This window comes from Peromyscus californicus, unplaced genomic scaffold, assembly GCF_007827085.1.
Source record: "Peromyscus californicus insignis strain IS unplaced genomic scaffold, ASM782708v3 Scaffold_18__1_contigs__length_77618521, whole genome shotgun sequence".
Taxonomy (NCBI): domain Eukaryota; kingdom Metazoa; phylum Chordata; class Mammalia; order Rodentia; family Cricetidae; genus Peromyscus; species Peromyscus californicus.
In genome coordinates, this window is record NW_026294480.1 from 30,261,693 (window position 1) to 30,280,288 (window position 18,596).

At 42.6% G+C, this 18,596-nt stretch overlaps 1 long non-coding RNA gene across 2 annotated transcripts in view; it reads right to left on the reverse strand.

The window, feature by feature from the left end:
* Nucleotides 1-8,099: 8,099 nt before the first annotated feature.
* The window catches only part of LOC128113456 (uncharacterized), a 65,466-nt gene continuing 54,969 nt past the window's right edge, over nt 8,100-18,596 (reverse strand). For both annotated transcript variants that reach the window (XR_008219479.1, XR_008219480.1), the window contains one exon: nt 8,100-10,371. This is a non-coding gene — a long non-coding RNA (uncharacterized LOC128113456). The remainder of the gene's footprint in view (nt 10,372-18,596) is intronic.

An 18,596-nucleotide genomic window follows, 5' to 3' on the forward strand; every position in this document is an offset into this window, starting at 1 on the left:
AAAATTATTTATAAATTTACAAAAAACTTAATTTTTAATAATTCTCATCATATTTTTTAGAAACACAAGGACAAGCTAGATACTTGGGCAGTTGGTCACTGGTCTCAAGTGGGTTTCTAGCATGAAGTTATAAAACCTGCATGGAAGTAATACTTTTGAGTGGACTAAAAAAAACAATTTTTAGCTAAAAAGTTAATTCCTGTAAGGAAAATCAAAGCCTAGGAAAAAATATCAACACTGTGGGTATAGCACAAAGCATGGTTTGTTATGAAGTTGTAGCACTGGTTTTGGAAAGTCGTTTTTGAGTGTGTGTGGTAGGAAAGGTAAAGACAGAGGCATGAACAAGTGGGCAGAGGGGGTTGTGACAATGTCTGGTGGAGGATCAGGAGAACCTGGGAGGGTGGAGGAGGGCTGGCGGTCAGCTCAGACAAAGCCTCACCCTTCCTGGGACTTGGCGTGTGTGTGCGCCTCTGAACTGTGGGTCAGTTGAAAGGACTCAGTAAGCAGTCAGTTGGTAGCAGTCAATTCTGGCCACCACGACATCTTTCCACATTTTCTTTTATCACATGGGGAGGGGGGTGGTTCCCTGCTTCTAGTAGGTCGTGTGGTCATGTAACCTGTTTCAGTTAATGAGCTGAGCTGTGAATGGAATATGTCACGCTCAGGAAGACTCTACAAGAGCTAGTATGGGACTTCCCGAGAGTCCCTTGCCACAGTGAATGGCTAGAGGGCTCCTAAGGGTAACAGATGGTCAGGTTCCAAAGCAGAATAGCATAGACCAGAGTCCGTAGATGACTTGCAGTGGACACCCTGTCTTTTAAGCTTGGTCCATAGCTTCTTACAGGGAACTGATGATACAGATGGACCCTCTGGGAAACTGAATTTGTCCCTATCTACCCAGATATTAATGCAGATAAAGGATGGGTGAGACAGAGCCTCAAAAAAACCAAAACAAAACAAAACAAAAATCCAGAACCATTCTGCATAATCAAACAGGGAGAAATGAGCCACAGAGAGTAGATATGATATGGGCTAATATAGCAACTACCAAATTAATGCAACCACAGACCCTGGGGTGGGAGACATGAGTCATAGAGTAATCCAGGGCTAGAGCTAGGGAGTTGGTGAGCTCTTTCCCACTGAACGACATTCCTATTCCTGAGAAGGGGAGCTAATCCTACGTGCCATTTTGGCCCTGGTACTGCTATTTGGTTCAACACTGCTGCAGATGTGGCTAAGAAGGCATTTTGTGAATGTGATTGACAACTCTTGATACTGTCCCCTGGGCCTCATCTAATCAGCTGACAACCTCAAGAGCAAGAGCTGAGGTTCCTGGGGAAGATACTCTGCCTCGAGAATTGCGACGTCAATTACTGTTGACTTTCTAGCCTGCTGGTCTACCTGACAAAACCGACTTGCCAGCTGCAATGGTGTGGGCCAATTCCTTAAAATACAGCTCTTTATATGTCTCTCATATCTATTTATGAATGAATCTTGAAAAAAAATCCACCACTTCTAGTGAGAAGCCTTGCTAGCAAGTTCTTTAAAATACCAGTAGACCTGGCCACAGTACAGGGCTAAATCTACTTCAGCTTAACATCCCAGCAGCTCAGTCGTCAGGATGGGAGACTGGGGATTCCTAGAGCAGGAATAAGGAAGGTGCCAGCGGAAGCTGGGAAGGGGAGATTGGTATTTGATAAGCATATTTGTTCATTTTACTGAAGATTTTTAAATTTAAAATTTCTATATTAAAAACCAAGTTGGGGATCGAGAGATGATGGTTCAGTGGGAAAAGCACTTGCTTCATGAGCATGAGGACTCGGGTTCTAGTTCTGACCACCACACCTTCACTGTGGCATGCACACATTAACACTCATATGCACACATGCACATACACTGTACACACACTAAAAAAGCTAATAGTTTTAATTCAGTAAAAAGCCATAACCATGAAAACTAAAATGAGCTCGATTATTTGTAGAATATAATATTTAAAGCGATTTCTGCTCAATGATTCTAAATATGACCAGACATTTCCACAGATAGATGCACAAACAGGAAGTACGAACCCTTCAGTACACTGATGTTTTTCCAAAAGAATAAGATGCCTAGGAGTTCACAATAACTGAACTGTTTTGCTTCTGTCTTATCTTAACAAAATGTATTTCTGTAACTAACATTTTCTCATGGCCCATTTTTAGCAGCTCTCCTCTTCCTTGAGTTATCTAGTAAACTTGTAACAATAAGAGGAGTGTGTGTGTGTGTGTGTGTGTGTGTGTGTGTGTGTGTGTGTGTGTGTGTGTGACTCACTTGGGAAGCAATTGGGAGAGCCAAGTTTTTTTTAGAGTATCTGGGGAAGTGGGGGTCCAGTTCCTGGGGCCCAGGGGAATGGGAAGCACACTCTGTTTACTAAACCACAAAGCCCTATTCAAAGGGGGAACAACTTAGGATCTCAAAGACCTGTTTTTGCCGCTTTGTCTCATTCCCTCAGATCATCACATCTATTCACCCGAAGTCACGTTGCTTTGGGGACTTCTTTCCTCTGGTCTTTTAAGACATCTTCCCCCATTCCAAAGCTGTTCCACATGTGTAAAGAGGCACTATCAACTTGAGTTCACGTTCCTTCTTTCTTTTCTTTAGATAGAGTATAACTCAGAAACTCACTCTGTAGCCCAAGCTATCCTAAAGTCTGTGCAGTTCTCTTGTCTTAGCCTTCTGGGTGCCATGAGGGGATTATAGGTTTGAGTGACCATGCCTGGCCCTTGTGTGGTCGTGGTTCTCAGGGTAGGGACAGGTCACACCAGACAGAAACTCTTTCCTCCATGGCTACTTCTTTTGGGAACTAAGTGGGACTTCTCGGAGAGTTCGGTGGCAGAGACAGGTGAGTTGAAGGTAAAGCTGTGATAGGAGTCAGTTGTTTCTGGCTCCTCTTTTCGGAGTTTCACTGTGCTGTATTTCCTTCACCGTCACCCCTTAGTGCCCATCTTTCCCTTTACAAAGCTTTCCTCTCCTCTATGCCCACAGCTCTTCTGAAATCAGTTCCTCTCTGCTCACCAGTGTCTGGAAAATGCCCGCCGGAGTCCCACTTTCTTCCTGAACCACACATCTTTCCTTGATTCCACCCGCAAAGCCAGCAAATGGGTTCGACCTTCGGGTTCTTGGCAGTAATGAATATGTGCACCATCACTGGTGTGCTAGCTTGGTGGTGGTGGTGGGGGTCTCCTAAGATTTATCCAGTTCCATTCAAAGGCCCTGTTCCTTACCTACTGATGGCTATCTAGAGTTAGAGCAGCTGCTGCTCACATTCCAGACACCCAGGGTATGCAGGAACTAGCTCATATGTTCAGGAATTTCAATGGCCCGTTATGAAACTGTTGGTAATTTGAAATAGGTGGATAGTGGGAGTTTTCGTTCCGTTGGAATTGAACAACCATCACAAATCAGAGTTTTTATTTCCTCAGAGCCAGATCATCAATTTGTCCCTGCATGAACCCTCCTTACTTGCTAGAGGTTGTCCAAGTGAAGTGTCACCAAACAAGACCCCCAGGCTGCTGGGCAGGGCGTAGGATGCAGGTTGGAATTGGAGTGGAGGGCTTCTTACTTCCTCTGTAGACAAGGAGTCCCTGTGTTGTTTTTCCTTTTTGTCCTCATTAAATTTTATTTTTCTCTTGATTGCCTTAATTTATGTTTATGACCCGCCATGTATTTCTTGTTTGAATAACCCTGTAATTGTTTTCTTTTGCATTTTGATTGGAGTCTCCTTCGGGAAAGGTGATGTGTTTTATAATAGAAACATTTCAGGGATGTCATACCACAATTAAAGCTCACACACGCTGGGGAGAATTGTGGGATGCCAAGAATGACATGTTTTGGCTTGTCGGATGTTAGCTGACACTAAAGGAAGGAACTGAAAGGTCGCAATGAGTCTGAGGCATTTGTTTTCTGAGGACTGAAAGGGAGCCTCTGTGAGGCCGAGAGGCCCAGATCACTTCTGTTTCTCGTAAGTTCTTTCATCCTTCCCTTTAATTGTGTTGGAAGTTCTAACTAATTTGCCCAGCCCGGGTGTCAGCTCACTCTACAGTGCACACAGGCCTTGAACCTGCCATCTTCCATCCTTGGCTTGCTGAATGTCTGGGATTATAGGATGTACCACCAGGCTATTGTTTTAAATTTCTTTTTTAATTTTTTTTCAAAATTTCATAAATGAGTATTGTATTTATATAATTTTCATTTCTCCCTCACTCCTATACAACTCCTCCCTCTTCCCTTTAAAATTCATGACCTTTTAAACTATTTTTGCACACTCATACACACACACACATCTATAGATATAAATATAGTCTGCTAGGCCCTTGTAGTGTTGCTAGCATGTGCATTTGTTTAGGACTGACCACTTGGGATCAGATAATCTATCAGGGTTCTCATCCCTGGAGAGAACTGATTTCCCCTCTAATGCTGTGTCACTTTTCATCTAGAGCTGGGGCCTGGTGAGATCCCCCCATCCATGCTGGCATGCCAGTTGATGGTATCGTTCTCCAGGTTTTGTTTAGGTGACCACGTTTGTGAGGTTTCCTGGGTGCAGCCTTCCTGTTATATAAAGAAAGCACTATCTCCCAGCAGGTGTCCTGGTCCTCTGGCTCTTACAGTCTTCTCTCCTCCTCTTCTGTGATGCTCCCTGACCCTTGAGTGTAGGGGTTGTGTTGTAGATGTATCCATTAGGGTTGAGCACCCGATGGTCCGGTTGTTCTCTGCATTTTGATCAACTATGGATTTTTGTTATGGCCTCTGCTGCCAAAGGAAGCTTCTTTAATGAGCAGTGAGATCTGCACTTGTCCATGGATGTAAGGATAAATATTGAGAATAAAATGTTAGTTTAGGAAAGTGGCAATAGTGGTTTCTCATCTAGGGTCCACGACTCTTGAACCATTTGTCACAGGCTAGGTTTAGAGTGCCGGGTGTGAATTCCCTCCTGTTGAATGGGCCTGAAGTTCAATTAGACAGATGTTTATTATTCCCAAGTTAAAAATGCCACGATTGCACCATTGGGGACATCTTGCCATCTGACCATTGTGTGGGCCACGGGCTTTACAGCTGGGTAGGACTACCGATTGTTTTTTCTCCCCCAGCAGTTTGCACAGAACCTTTGACACTGAGAGCCGGTTCAGGGAGGAGGCGTCCAGGTCAGCTCCATGTGTAGTCCTCCAAGTCATGAGGTTGAAGTGTGTGATGTCTTCAGCCACAGGGACTTATCTTCAAGTTCTGAGAGGCAAGCAAGGGCAGTGGCAATAGTCCAAATTGTTTGGGGAGTCACTTGGACTCCCCTGTCCAACAACTCAAAGGGAGGTTTACCATGCCTGGCACTAGAGTTTTTGTTAGATTGTCCATGGCTCTTAGGGAGAGAATTATCACTGCAGTGTTAAATTTCATATAAATTGTGTCTATATGTGCACACATATATTTATGTGTATTTTTAAGTAAACATAAAGTAATATGATCCCCTATGACTTTTCCCAACATCCTTAGTGCTATTTATTCCTCATCCATTTCCTTCCCTCTGTATTATCCTCCCTACCCCCTTCCCAGGCAAATACCATTCGTCTTTCCATTTCTCCCTTCATAACACGTGTTTGCTACTCTCCGTCTCTCTAGAGCTCCTCCACTCACCACACAGTCCTTTTTTACTTTCTTGTTTCTGAGGTTTTCCCAGGTTATATACTCACAGCTAAAGATTCAGATCCACAAATAAGAGACAAATCCACAAATAAGAGACACATGGCATTTATCTTTTTGGGTCTGGACTAACATAGTATAATGTATTCTAGTTCTACCCATTTACCTTCAAATTTCTTGATCTCCTTTTCTTTACAGCTGGATATAATTCCGTAGTATATGTGTATCAAATTTCTGTTATCCATTCATCAGTTGATGGATATGTAGCTTGTTTCCATTTCCCAGCTATTGAAGGAGCCAATGCGTTTGACTCACCCAAGTATGGATGTTGAGTCCTTTTGGCATATGCTAAGAAGTGGTATGGCTAGGTTGTATGGTAGAGTCACTTTTAGCTTTCTGTGAACTCTCCACACTGATTTCCTTAATGGCTGCAGGAACTCGCAATCCCACCAACTGTGAAGGAGAGAGCATCTCTTTCCGAATCCTCATCAGCATTGTGTCTGTTGCTGTCTTAATCCTAGTCACCATCACTGGGCTAAAATGAAATCTCAAAGCAGTTGTCATTTGCATTTCTCTTATTGCTAGGGATGTTGATCACATTTAAAAATATTCCTTAGCAATTTTTATTTATTCTTTTGAGAATTCTCTGTTCAGATCCGTAGCCCATTTTTTTCACTTGGTCATTTGTTTTCTTGACTCTGTTTTTTTTTTTTTTTTTGAGTTCTTTATATATTCTTGATATTAATCTTCCATCAGATGCATAGACGGCAAAGATTGCCTCCTACTCTGTGGGATTCTTTTTCGTTTGATTGATTGTTTCCTTTGCTATATGGAAGCTTGTTAGTTTGATGAGGTCCCATTTTCTCTTGTTGACCTCAATTCGGTGAACATGTATATTAGCTGTTTTTCTAAAGAGGAACTTGTTCCTAACTTGAAAACCTGCTCTGGGTTACCCTTTCTAGACTTTTTGATTCTCAGACATTATCAATAGACTTTTGTCTAGTTTCTCAGTACAAAGGTAAGGAGTAGATGCACTTGAGTCCTAGCCAGAGGCATAGGGAGCTGTGGGGAGTAGACATGCACTGGCCTTCAAGGTCTGCTCATAAAGAGAACAGAATCCTGAGTGAAAGAGAATCTAAGCCCATCAAATTCTGCATTCTTTTCTTTTAAGTGGCCACACAGGGAAATGAAGGGATTCCACTTGGTGTGGACAAGCTCACTAATAAGATGATGCCTGTTTCCCTCAGTTCTGAGCATGTGCAACAACAGCAGCCCCAGTACTGAGCATGGGATGGATTAGTTTGAATTCTTAGCATGCTGGGGTTTAGGGTCTGTGTATAATTTCAGAGGAAGAGGGAGGGAGAGGGAGAGAGAGGGAGGGAAAAGGAGGGAGGGAAATGAGAGGAGAGGAGAAGAGAAGAGAAGAGAAGAGGGGGAGAGAGAGAGAGAGAGAGAGAGAGAGAGAGAGAGAGAGAGAGAGAGAGAGAGAGAGAGTTCTTTGAGTCTCTTCCATTTAACTTGTTTATAAAAAAAATCCAAGAGAATTATTTTCCAGACCATGGGTGGGGAGAGCTGGTATGTTTAGTAGCAATCCCATAAACAAATGAAGAAGCTATTTGCAACAGGAGTAGGCTGAGCAAAATCAAAATCAGTTTTGTGAGTGGAAGGAACGATTACTTTCGGGGCCAGCTGCAGCAGAAACATTTTGCCCCTTCCTGAGCTGACTTCTCTCTCCCACGGAGAATATTACTTATCTTTCCTGGTAACACTTAAAAATCTTCTCATTTCAAACTCAACTAGAATGTCTAGAAATTGACACGTTAGGGCTGCGCAGTTCTCTTGGGAGTTCAGATCCCCTTGAAGAAGCACAGGAGGGAAAGATAAGGAGGAATGACAGCTTTCATTTCCATGGAACAAGCACACCCCAGGAGCGTGCACTAAAACTGCACCTTGTAAAAAAAAAATCTCGGTGATTTTGAATCTTTGGTATCTCATTAATATGATCAGTTGGAGGAACTATGTGGAGACTATTAAGCCTACATATGTTCTAAAAATGATTGTTTCCTCCCATTATTCTTTAGTGCAGGGACTGGCAAACTTTATTTGAAAATGAAAATGAGTTGGGACAGAGATAAGCCCAGAATGTGATGAACATTCAATGGCTGATCCTTTAAGATACTCTGCACTATTGTTGGCCAGAGGACCCATCTCCTCTGCCCTCCTGAATATTGTACAACACATTGTCATAGGCAGGACTAACTTTGTACAAAAGGGTGTGTTCGGCAGACATTTCTACCTGAAATTTGTCTTGCTCAGGACATTGGGAGGAGGTGGGCTGCAGCAACAATGTTTGGTGTGAACATTTGACTTGTAGTTGACTAAACCATGTATAAGGACTGGGTGGAGGATGGAGAGGGAAGTAGCAGAAGCTTATATAGCAGAGTAGCCCAAGCAGTCCTTCCCTGAGTGCTGAAGACACAGCAAGGATGTCAGGGAAGAGAAGGAGCTGTCGCCTGCCCAGGTTCTTGTGAAAATCGCCATCCATTTCTGCCTCTTGCAGAAAACATCCTCAATCGGTGACTTCTCCCTGTGATTTGTCTTTACTGGTAGTTGATGAATTTCAAGGTAGTTTTGTTTGTTTGTTTGCATTTGTTCCCCACACCCCTTTGTCAGCTTCTCATAGTTGGATGGGATCATGTGGTTCTGAAGCAGGAGCAACTGAGGCACTGTGGTGATTGGCGTTCACGTTCCACTTGACTGGGCTTGGAATCACCTGGGAGACACACCGCTGACCATATTTGCTAGGGTTTTTCCAGAGAGGTTTAACTGAGAAGGGGACATCCACCCTGAATGTGGGTACCATTATCCTATGGACAGTGCCCCAGCATGAATAAAAAAGGAAAAAGGGGGAAAAATTGAAGGCCACTAAGTACAAGCATTTAAAGCTCTCTGCTCTCTGTCTGACTGTAGATATGATGTGACCAGCTACTGTACATGCCCCATGCTACACTTCCTTGCTGTGTACATCCTAAAACGGAGCCAGTATGAGCCTTCTTCCCTTCAGTTGCTTTTATCAGGCATTTTCCACGGCAACAAGAAAAATAATGAGTGCAGGCACCCAATTAGGTCTTCTGGAATAACTACTTCTTGGTAATAAATATATAGATCTGTCCTGTAAGATACCAAGGTTTAGATTTAACATTAAGATGTTGTAAATCTAACCATTTAATGATATACCAGACCCAACAATATGTGCTGTGTTTTTAACAGAATACAAAATAATAAATGGTAGAGGGAGAGATTACTTGACTATCATTTCACTAGAGGTCTTTGCTGTATTTTTTTTCCCTCTGAGTAGGCATGTAACCTCTTCTTTAACCAATCAGGAAATTCAGGAAACAGCCATTTAGAAACACAGTAGCTCATGTTAGCCCTGGGGTTCATCTGGGAGGAGAAAGGAAATAATTCACCGGGGGTGGGGGGAGGTTGCAGGCCCACCCAGCATCCTGCCTACTGGTACTTAGTCCAACACTTTGCTCATTGAACCCTGTGCAATTGCATGTTAGGCCCATCAACATGGAATATGAGTTGGAGAGCTGCTTGTATGAGGGTATGATGTCACAGAATATTTAGTCCACAAATGTGGCATTTCTATATGCAGAGCAAGGAAGGGAGAAACCTGGGAACTTTAACCAATATATTGTTTATTTTTGACTATCTGACTTCACAGAAATGTAATGATTTCTATCCTGTTGTTTTTGTTTCACACTAAGTCCTTGAACATCTTATTGTTGTGGGAATTTCTTTTGGCTCTATATCTGTAGTTACTTATTTATGAGGTTGGACTTTTGATCTTATGAAATACTCCTACTCATATTGTACCTGTCTTCTGATATAAGAACTTCTTCAGGGTGTGAACCTGGAAGAACATGTTGAATGAAGGGAGGAAGCATCTTCAAAATTATTAGGTTGAAGTTAAGTTCCTATTTGTTGGGCCACATGTGCTTAAAGTTATGTTAACACAATCTAGTTGAATTAAATACATACTCATACACAGAATTACCATCACTGAACCATAATAGTCTCTTTGTCTATGTATCATTCATCCATCCATCCATCCATCCATCCATCCATCCATCCATCCATCCTAATGAATATCATCCAAAGGAAGCTTAAAGTTTTACTAATTCCTTAGCAATTATTTTTGTGTTTACCTTTTGTTTACTATCCTCTACAGAAATAACTCTTACTTTGAACTGATGATATATTATTATTTTTACTTTAAAAATCATTTTTACACCGTCCTTTCTATAATAGTGTACAGTATAGTATCTACTGGTTATCAATTACAGGCCAGGCATTCAGACAGGGCACATTAGAAGTGGTTTTTCTCTGCTCAACAATGTCTTCAAGGTGGTTTGAGGAATCATTTGAAGGCTTGACAGAAACTAGATGATTTACTTTGAAAGTGTTGAGTCATGTAGTTGGTGAGGTGGGACTGGCAAGTCCATTCCTCTCCATGTGGACTTCTCTGTCTCTGGGCTGCAGAGCCGTTGAGTATCCCCATGGCATTAAAGTCGAGTTACAGCGAAAATTTTAGCCATTTCTCCCTCTTAGCCTAGATTCTTCCTCAGGGTATAGCATGATGCAAGAAACAGCTTTAAATTAGTTTCTTGTTCTAAAAAGATAAAGGTGTTGAATCTGTAGAAAAAGAATGCCAAAAAAAATTATTCAGATAGAACAGTAGGTGCTAGACTCTAGGTATAATGCAGAAAGGGGGCACAGAGCTCCCCAAAGTCAACAAATCCCCACCAACTAATTAAGATCTTGGGTAACTAAGTAGAAAACACTGATTTTCCAGTGTGGAAGACTGAGTTCGGTTCCCTCATACAATGCCTTGTGTTTGAACCTAAGCACTGGGCCATGAGAAAGCAACAACGCATCTAGACCAGGAAGCTATAGAGAAATAAAAGCTAAGTGTGAATCCAGGGAGGTGAGGGCCTAGGAGGGAATGAGGAGGGCAGAGACTGCCATCTATTAGAACAGAGTCAAAGGGCCAGGCTTATTTAGCCTGGAAGGGAAAGGTCAGGAGGATGCTACCATAAAGAGTTTATGAGCCCTGAATTTCTAATGGACCATCCTTTGTAAGATGGGACAATCAATTTTGCATGTTAAATTAGTTAGATCAGAGTATGTATAGCACCCACTTTAAAAATGTTTTTGTGTATATAATTTTGGTATGATTAGCATTTAAATTGGTAGTTTTTGAATAAAGTGGGTTAGTCTCTATTATGTGAATGAGCCTCAAGCAATTCCTTGAAGGTCTTAAGGAAAAAAGCCTGAGGTTTCTGGAAAAGGGAAATCTGTCTCCTAACTAACTGCCTTTGCATGTCAGCAGCAACATCAAAGATACAACAGTCTTTTGGTCAGTTGACCTGCCCTGAAGATTTCAGATGTTCTAGCTTCCACAATCATGGTAGCCAACTCCTAAAAGTCAATTTCCTTCTCTCTCTCAATATACACACACATAACCTATTGGTTCTGTTTGGAAGAAACCCAGTTATTAAGAAAGACAATGTCATATAAGGAAGTCCTACTCTGCTTAATGAAAATTATACTTTTGTTTCCCACTTTTCAAGATTAGAGAAGCTATAAATTTACAAGAATTATACATTTATGCTTGATGTGGAAGGGCCTGAGAGGGTTTCTTTTTGCTTTAGGGCAGGACATGGGATAAGTTTTGTAATGAAGTATTTTTTTGGGATGATGTTCTAAGGGCTCATCAAAGATGGAATCTGTCTTACTAAAGCCTTTCTTTGGATCTCTGTCACAGTCAGCATCATGATCCAGAAGGATAGTTCTTCTCCTTTCATAGAGTTCTAACATCTGAAACATCTGATTTTTCATAACTGGGTATGGAAATCAACTCATAGGTGTGGAGACCAATCCATAGGAGTGGAGACCAACCCATAGGTGTGGAGATCAACCCATGGTTGTGAAGATCAACCCATAGGTGTGAAGATCAACCCATAGGTGTGAAGATCAACCCATAGGTGTGAAGATCAACCCATAGGTATGGAGACCAACCCATAGGTATGGAGATCAACCCATAGGTATGGAGATCAACCCATAGGTAAGTATAACACTTTGGGGTGATGACAGGGACTAGTGGAATGCTAGTAGTTGATAGTTTATACTTCGTCACTGAGTGGAGTAAGCACTCTGGCTCCTAGAAGTGGGTGGAGGTCACAGGGAATGATGCAGGCTCAAAAATTATTGCCAACAGCCAGTGACATTGGCTACCAGGTCTGAACTTTGGGTGAAATGAACATAGAGTGGGACAGAAAAGTCCAATGCACTCTACTAAATAACCTCTTCTTGACATGCAAGTCAATAATTTCCATTTAAAAAATGGATAAGAAGTTGTGCAAAATGGTGTCCACCTTTAAAGAACTCAAGAAGCAGAAGTAGATGGATATTTGTGAGTCAGAGACTCACCTGGTCTACACAGTGAGTTCCAGACCAGCCAGGGCTACATAGTGAGAACCTGCCTCAAAAAATATGAATAAGAACAGAATTCTATTATATATTTAACATGCAGCAACTAAAAACCACTGAGGACTTTGTCTTAGATTTCTAGCATCTATCTCTAAGGATAAAAAATAACATCATGTGGCTCTCTGAGTCAAAGATTCAGTGCATTCCAGTTCAATAAATTGAATTTCTCTAAATTATTTTGTGAGATGATTTGAGCCATAAGACTATACAGATGTAGGTGAGTTGACATTTAAACAGAATCTCTAAGTCCCAGGAGGGTAGGTATTGTGCCTGACACATAATTTAGCTATGTAAAACAATTGGGTTAATAAATTAGTAATATAAGAGTGCCTTGGGGTTTTCTTTCTATTTACAGTTTATGCATATTAGATAGAGCTGTTGAGCTTTTACATCTCAATTTGTTAATACCATGTAGTGGCTATTTAGCTCTGAGATCATATTCAGCATTGCTTAGTTTCTTCCTTGAAGGGGAAAAAAAAAAGACCCAAGTTGGTAATTTTGGCGGAAATGAGCATCTGGGGACATGGAATTGGATTCTTAATTGGTGGCTCTGAGAACATTCATGCTTGAATTCTTCTGGGGTGAGAGAGTATCGCCCTCAAGATCTTAAGAGTTCTTAAAAGGGAGGTATAGTATTTCAGAAACAACCCTTTCAAGCCTTAATGCCTTTCATCAAAGGCTTTTAAAGCACTTTGCCTTTTGCAGGGCCCATGCCTACCTCCTGCCCAGCTTACACACATGCCTCCCTCTGAGGTCAATGGAGGCCAACAGCCCTGAGAAAACACATGAATGCACCCAGTGAGCCTACAAGATAGCCATAGTTCACTCTTGCATGTGAGTGTGCAACTAAAACCATAGTGTAGGTGCAAATAAAACTAAACATGAGGTCCAAAGAAAATTGGTCACCAGATGAAGGGACCCGATGTATGACAATAGAACCTCTCAGAACGGAAGAGTGTGCCATTGGAGGTGGGGAATTCTTTGGAGAACTCAAGCACAGGTTGACTGACCACTTAGTGACCATGTTGAGATAGTTGTGCAAGCACACACACTTTGGCTCATGGACCCAACTTTGTGGACAATACGAGCCTTTACTCCAGCCTGGAAAGAGCTCAGTTGGTAAAGGGTTTTTGCCTTGTAAGCCCAGAGACCTGATTTTCATCCCAAGAAATCATGTAAAAATAAAAGAGCCATGCATGGTGGCACACGCTTGTAATACCAGTGCTGGAGAGGCAGAGACAGGAAGATCGCTGGGGCTTGCTGGCCAGCCAGCCTAGCTTACTTGGTGAGGTCCATGCTAGGACAGAGAGATCCTGTCCTAATTAAAAAAGAAAAATAAAGTGAATGGCACCTGAGGAACAATATCAGAGACGGTCCTACACATATGCATGCACACATACACATATGCATCCATACACAGATGTGCATACACATAAACACACACACACACACACACACACACACACACACACACACACACACACACACACAAAATAAAAACAAGCTCAAAAACTCCTGGCCCTTCTACCAAATCCTTCTCTTCATCTAAGAATGGGGCATCTGAACTCTTCGGTTCTCGGCTCTGGCCCTTGCCTACACATATCACTTCAGGGCAGTGAGGAAGAGGTAAGTGATTGCTGTGGCCGAAACTCTGGCTGGGATAATAAACAAATTCCAAAAGAGACTTCCCGAAAAGGCTCTGGGATGCAGGCACGTTTACCACTGGTCTTCCAGATGAGGACCTGGAGCCCCAAGGAGGTTGAATCACCAGAGATTTGGTTAGGTTCCCTGCTGTATGCATGTCATGGCAGAGCCCAGGCCTGGTAGATTTTATCGTGGTTAATCAAGTCATTAGCTGCTCGTGTTGAGTTTCCTTGGGGATCTGTGTCTGGATGTGTTTTCTTCAGAGGATGATTGTGATTGCTTAGTCTAGTGCGTGATTCTCAAACTGTAGCATGCATCAGAAGCCCCTGAGGCTTGTTGAGAGACAGACTGGGCCCCACCCTCCAAACTTCTGATTTAATTGATATTAGGTGCAGCTGGAGAGTTTGTCTTTTTAACAACATCTCCAGTGTATTAGTTTGCTAGTGCTGCTGTGACTAATGACCACAAACTTAGTGGCCTAAATCACTATACATTTACTAAATTTACGGAGGTCAGAAGTCCAAGATGGGTCTTACGGCATCATATTGGCAGAAATATGTTCCTGTCTGGAGGCTCTGGGAAATCTCTGTTTCCTTTAATATGGCAGGTTCTCGAGGCTGCCACATCCATCCTGTGGCTTCTGTCCCGGGATGCCACTTCCATCTTCAAAATCAGCAGCAATTGGCTAATTTGTTACAACAGCCCCAGAAAATAACCTGGAGACTTGCTAAGAAGGCGAAATCTCCAGCTTTCACCCAGAGCTATTGAGTCTGAAAACCTGAGAGGAGGCCACAGCACTTTCCTGCCTCTCTTGTTCTGACTTTTCTGCCTTCCCATTCACTTTTAGTGCCCTGAGACAGGATTTCATGTAGCCCAGGTTGGCCCTACACTCACCATGTAACCGAGGATCACCTTGAATTTCAGATCCTCCTGCCTTCATTTCCTGAGTATAGACTTATAGGCATGTGCCACCCTCCTTGTTTATATAGGGCTCGGGATCAAACTCAGGACTTTGTGCATGCTAGGCAAACACTATACCCACTGAGTAATATCCCCAGCCCTACTTCTTATTGTAAAATAAAATAACTAATAGCCTTAGTTATATATTCAAATTGTATTTTTTCCTTGCTGTGTAGTGTAATAAATAAAGCCGTAAGTCCCACAGTTGAGGAGGTGGGCACCTTAGGGACAGTATGACATTGATCTGCCTACTACAGCAGGCGATACCGTTGCTACATCTCAAGTCCTTGTTTCAAGAACCTCAGCTTCCAAGATCTGGAAGACAGTGCAGAGGAAGCAGGGTCAGGGGGAGAATTGCTGGTCAGTGCAAGTGGACAGGAGCTTGCATGCCTCATGGGGATAATGGGAACTTGGTGTGGTTTTAGCTTTAATCAAACTATCACGCAAAATGTGACCTTGTAAACTGTCAATACTAAGATGCCAGTGGACATCCAAACTGAAGGTTCTGATGAGTGTAGCGCATTGTCCTGGCTGCATTGGTCTGACTCAGCCTTGGCACCTAATGCAATCTTCAAGGCCTATTTGCCATGGCACAGGCGGTTGCTATTCTTTCTTTTATTCTGAAAACAAGTCTTGATCATTTGGCTAGTTTTCATATGGGTGAAAAGTCATATAATGAGACTAGCGCCCATGGGCTAGGAGATGTATAGGCGGGGTGAAGACCAATGAAATATTATAACCCAAGGGTGGTGATTTTGTGAGACAGATGTGTGACTAGACGGTGACTCAGCATGCCTGTTTTTTTTTTTTAAAGAAAGAATTTGTTATATTGTTGAATGGGAAAAACTATGACAAGTGTGGTCTTCAAATATACATCTTAGGCCTCCTTCTGAATATTCTCATCATCTATCTTCTCTCTCTAGAAACCCCCTCTGAGCTCTCTACTCTGATTGAGATGGTGGTCATCTGCTTCTGAGCAGGCTTACTGGGTCAGTTCCCCTGAGTGCCCATGAGACAGTGCCCAGCCCAGCAGGCACGTCCCTGAAGAACATTTGCCGTCAGGAAGGGAATTCCTCCACGCTACAAAGGAAGTGTGATTGTCAGGTGAGTGAGTGCTGGTAAGCTCTGATCCTTGACTGACTTGTGTGGGTTTGGACTGTGGGAAGTATCCTGGAATGCAAGGGACCATCATTCCACTGTTAATTCAGGGACAGAAAATTCCCTGCCCTCAATCAATTCTATGATAAAAGATACATCTTTTTCATATTCTTAGAGTACGGCTTCCATGAACATGGAGAAGCAATGTTAAATTAGTCAATTAAACTATAAACATCCAATCCTTTCTAGTGTGCTTCACCGTGTCTTAAAGCACTGTTTGACATGAAGTCAGCCTGTTAAAACTACCTCCTGGGACCAGCTGATGAATACCCTCCAGACAGATTTCTTAATGGTCACAGGTTACCAAATCAAGGTTATTTTCAGAATGGGAGACCCAGTTCCAAGATCAAGGATGTAGCAGCTTTAGGAGGTGCTGTGTTCACGCCACCATGAAGATACGCGATGAGGAGGAGGATCATAGTTCGCATTGCTGCTGGACCGTTGTTTATTTGTATTGTTAAATTGAATCCTCATGGCGGCTCAGTGAGGTAGGAGCTATAATAATCTTACCGATGAGGACAGTAGGATAAGAAGGATTAACAAGCTTGCCCAAGGTGACAGTGAGTTTCAGGACTGGAATTCAAGCCAGTCATCATGAATCCAGAAAGTGTGCGTTATTTAATGTTTCTGCACACCGCCAGGGACAGTCCTGTCTTGTCCCTCCTGTCCCTCTCTTTCCACTTCCTTCCCCTTCCTCTTTCCCTCCCTCCATTCTTCCTTTCTCCTATAGGTTTTCTCCTTTCCATCCTTCTTCATATCATATGGCAGCCCAGACATGGAAGTGCTGTGGGGCGGTCTGTATGTCAAGTGTGTTGCTGATTGGTCAATAAATAGATCACTGATTGGCCAGTGGCCAGGCAGGAAGTGTAGGCGGGACAAGGAGGAGAATAAAGCTGGGAAGTGGAAGGCTGAGTCAGAGAGACACTGCCCGTCGCCACGATGACAAACAGCATGTGAAGATGCCGGTAAGCCACGAGCCATGTGGCAAGGTATAGATTAATAGAAATGGATTAATTTAAGCTGTAAGAACAGTTAGCAAGAAGCCTGCCACGGCCATACAGTTTGTAAGCAATATAAGTCTCTGTGTTTACTTGGTTGGGTCTGAGCGGCTGTGGGACTGGCAGGTGATAGAGATTTGTCCTGACTGTGGGCCAGGCAGGAAAACTCTAGCTACATGGAATAGGTACTTCCTATGTGCTAGGCAGGATGTTGATAGGTAGAGATTCAAAGGTGAATGAGATTGGGGTCCTGCCTGCATGAGACTTGCAGGTTCCTTTGCTTCTTGTTCCCTTCTCCCCTTCCCCCTCCATATCTCCCTAGTCTCTTCTTCTCCTCTTTTTCCATGGTTCCCTTCATGAAAGATGTCGTCATTGTCACAAGCAGCAGACGACTGGGGCTGTTCTACCAGGATTTCTTAAAGATGTCCCTTGGAATCACACAACTGCGGACAGACGGAAACACTAAAACAAAAGTACCTCTTTGGCCAGGTCAAGGACAGGACTCCAACAGAACAAGGGCAGACGTGAAAGTAAATGGTGCTAGAAAATGCCAAGTTCGGAAATATACATTGACAAGAAGAGTCTCTCAGAGTTGGATAGAGTGGGAATTCTGTGAGATTCATGATCATTTTGGAGGTAATAATGATCTGCTTGTCTGGGTCTTTGAGGTGTTCACAAAGCAAAGGAAATAGTTGGGTCAAATTCTTCAGGTGACTCTGCTGGGAAAATCAAGGGGATGGGAGGGAAGGACAGAAAATGGCAGATGACAATCCTTATGTGTTCATTTATCTCTTATGAGTTCATGACACATATTTAATTGGTGCAATACAGCATGGGGAGAAAGAAGAAGGTTATGTCCTCTGTGTGTGTGTGTGTGTGTGTGTGTGTGTGCACGCACACATGTACACTGTTTTCAACTCTGGGCCCGCTCATGAAAACACCAAGTTCTCGTCTGAACTATTTTTAGATATCCACTTTACTTTAATATCATTGAATGGCATAAATTATTTTAAAAAGCACAAATTCCAGGGACCTAGAGAACTCCTGTGAAATCACATGGGCTCTGGTGGTGGAACAACGCCTGATTCTTTCTCCTCTGTTTTATTCCATTTACTTCAAATAACTAGAACTTAATAATTGTATTTATGACCATATTCCTGAGAGGTATTTCCAGATTCAGTGGAAGCCTGCATGGAAAAGCACATTTTAAGGGATTAAAATGATCATTAAATCACTTTTAGATTCTGTCCCCCAAAGCCTTATCCTTTCTGTTTGGTTATTTTCCTAAAATAGCTCATTTTATGAGCTTGCATTAGTAATTAGAAGTTTTACAAAGACCTGGAAAATGAGTTGAAGGAAGTTCCTGCCCCGAGAGCTTTCGGCCTCCTTTGGATTGTTCCCGGTCACTGCTCTTCCAGAGAGAGGCCTGGGGACAGGGAGGGTCCTTAGCAGACCCGGCTCTCTGAGGGGCTGCGGTCTCAGAGGCTGCAGTAGGCAGAATTCTGCAGAGAACAGGGATAGATCTACATCCACACATACGCCTTTCTAAATACAAAGACATACATAAACCTTTTGTATATATATTTATATAGAGCATATCTGAGTTAA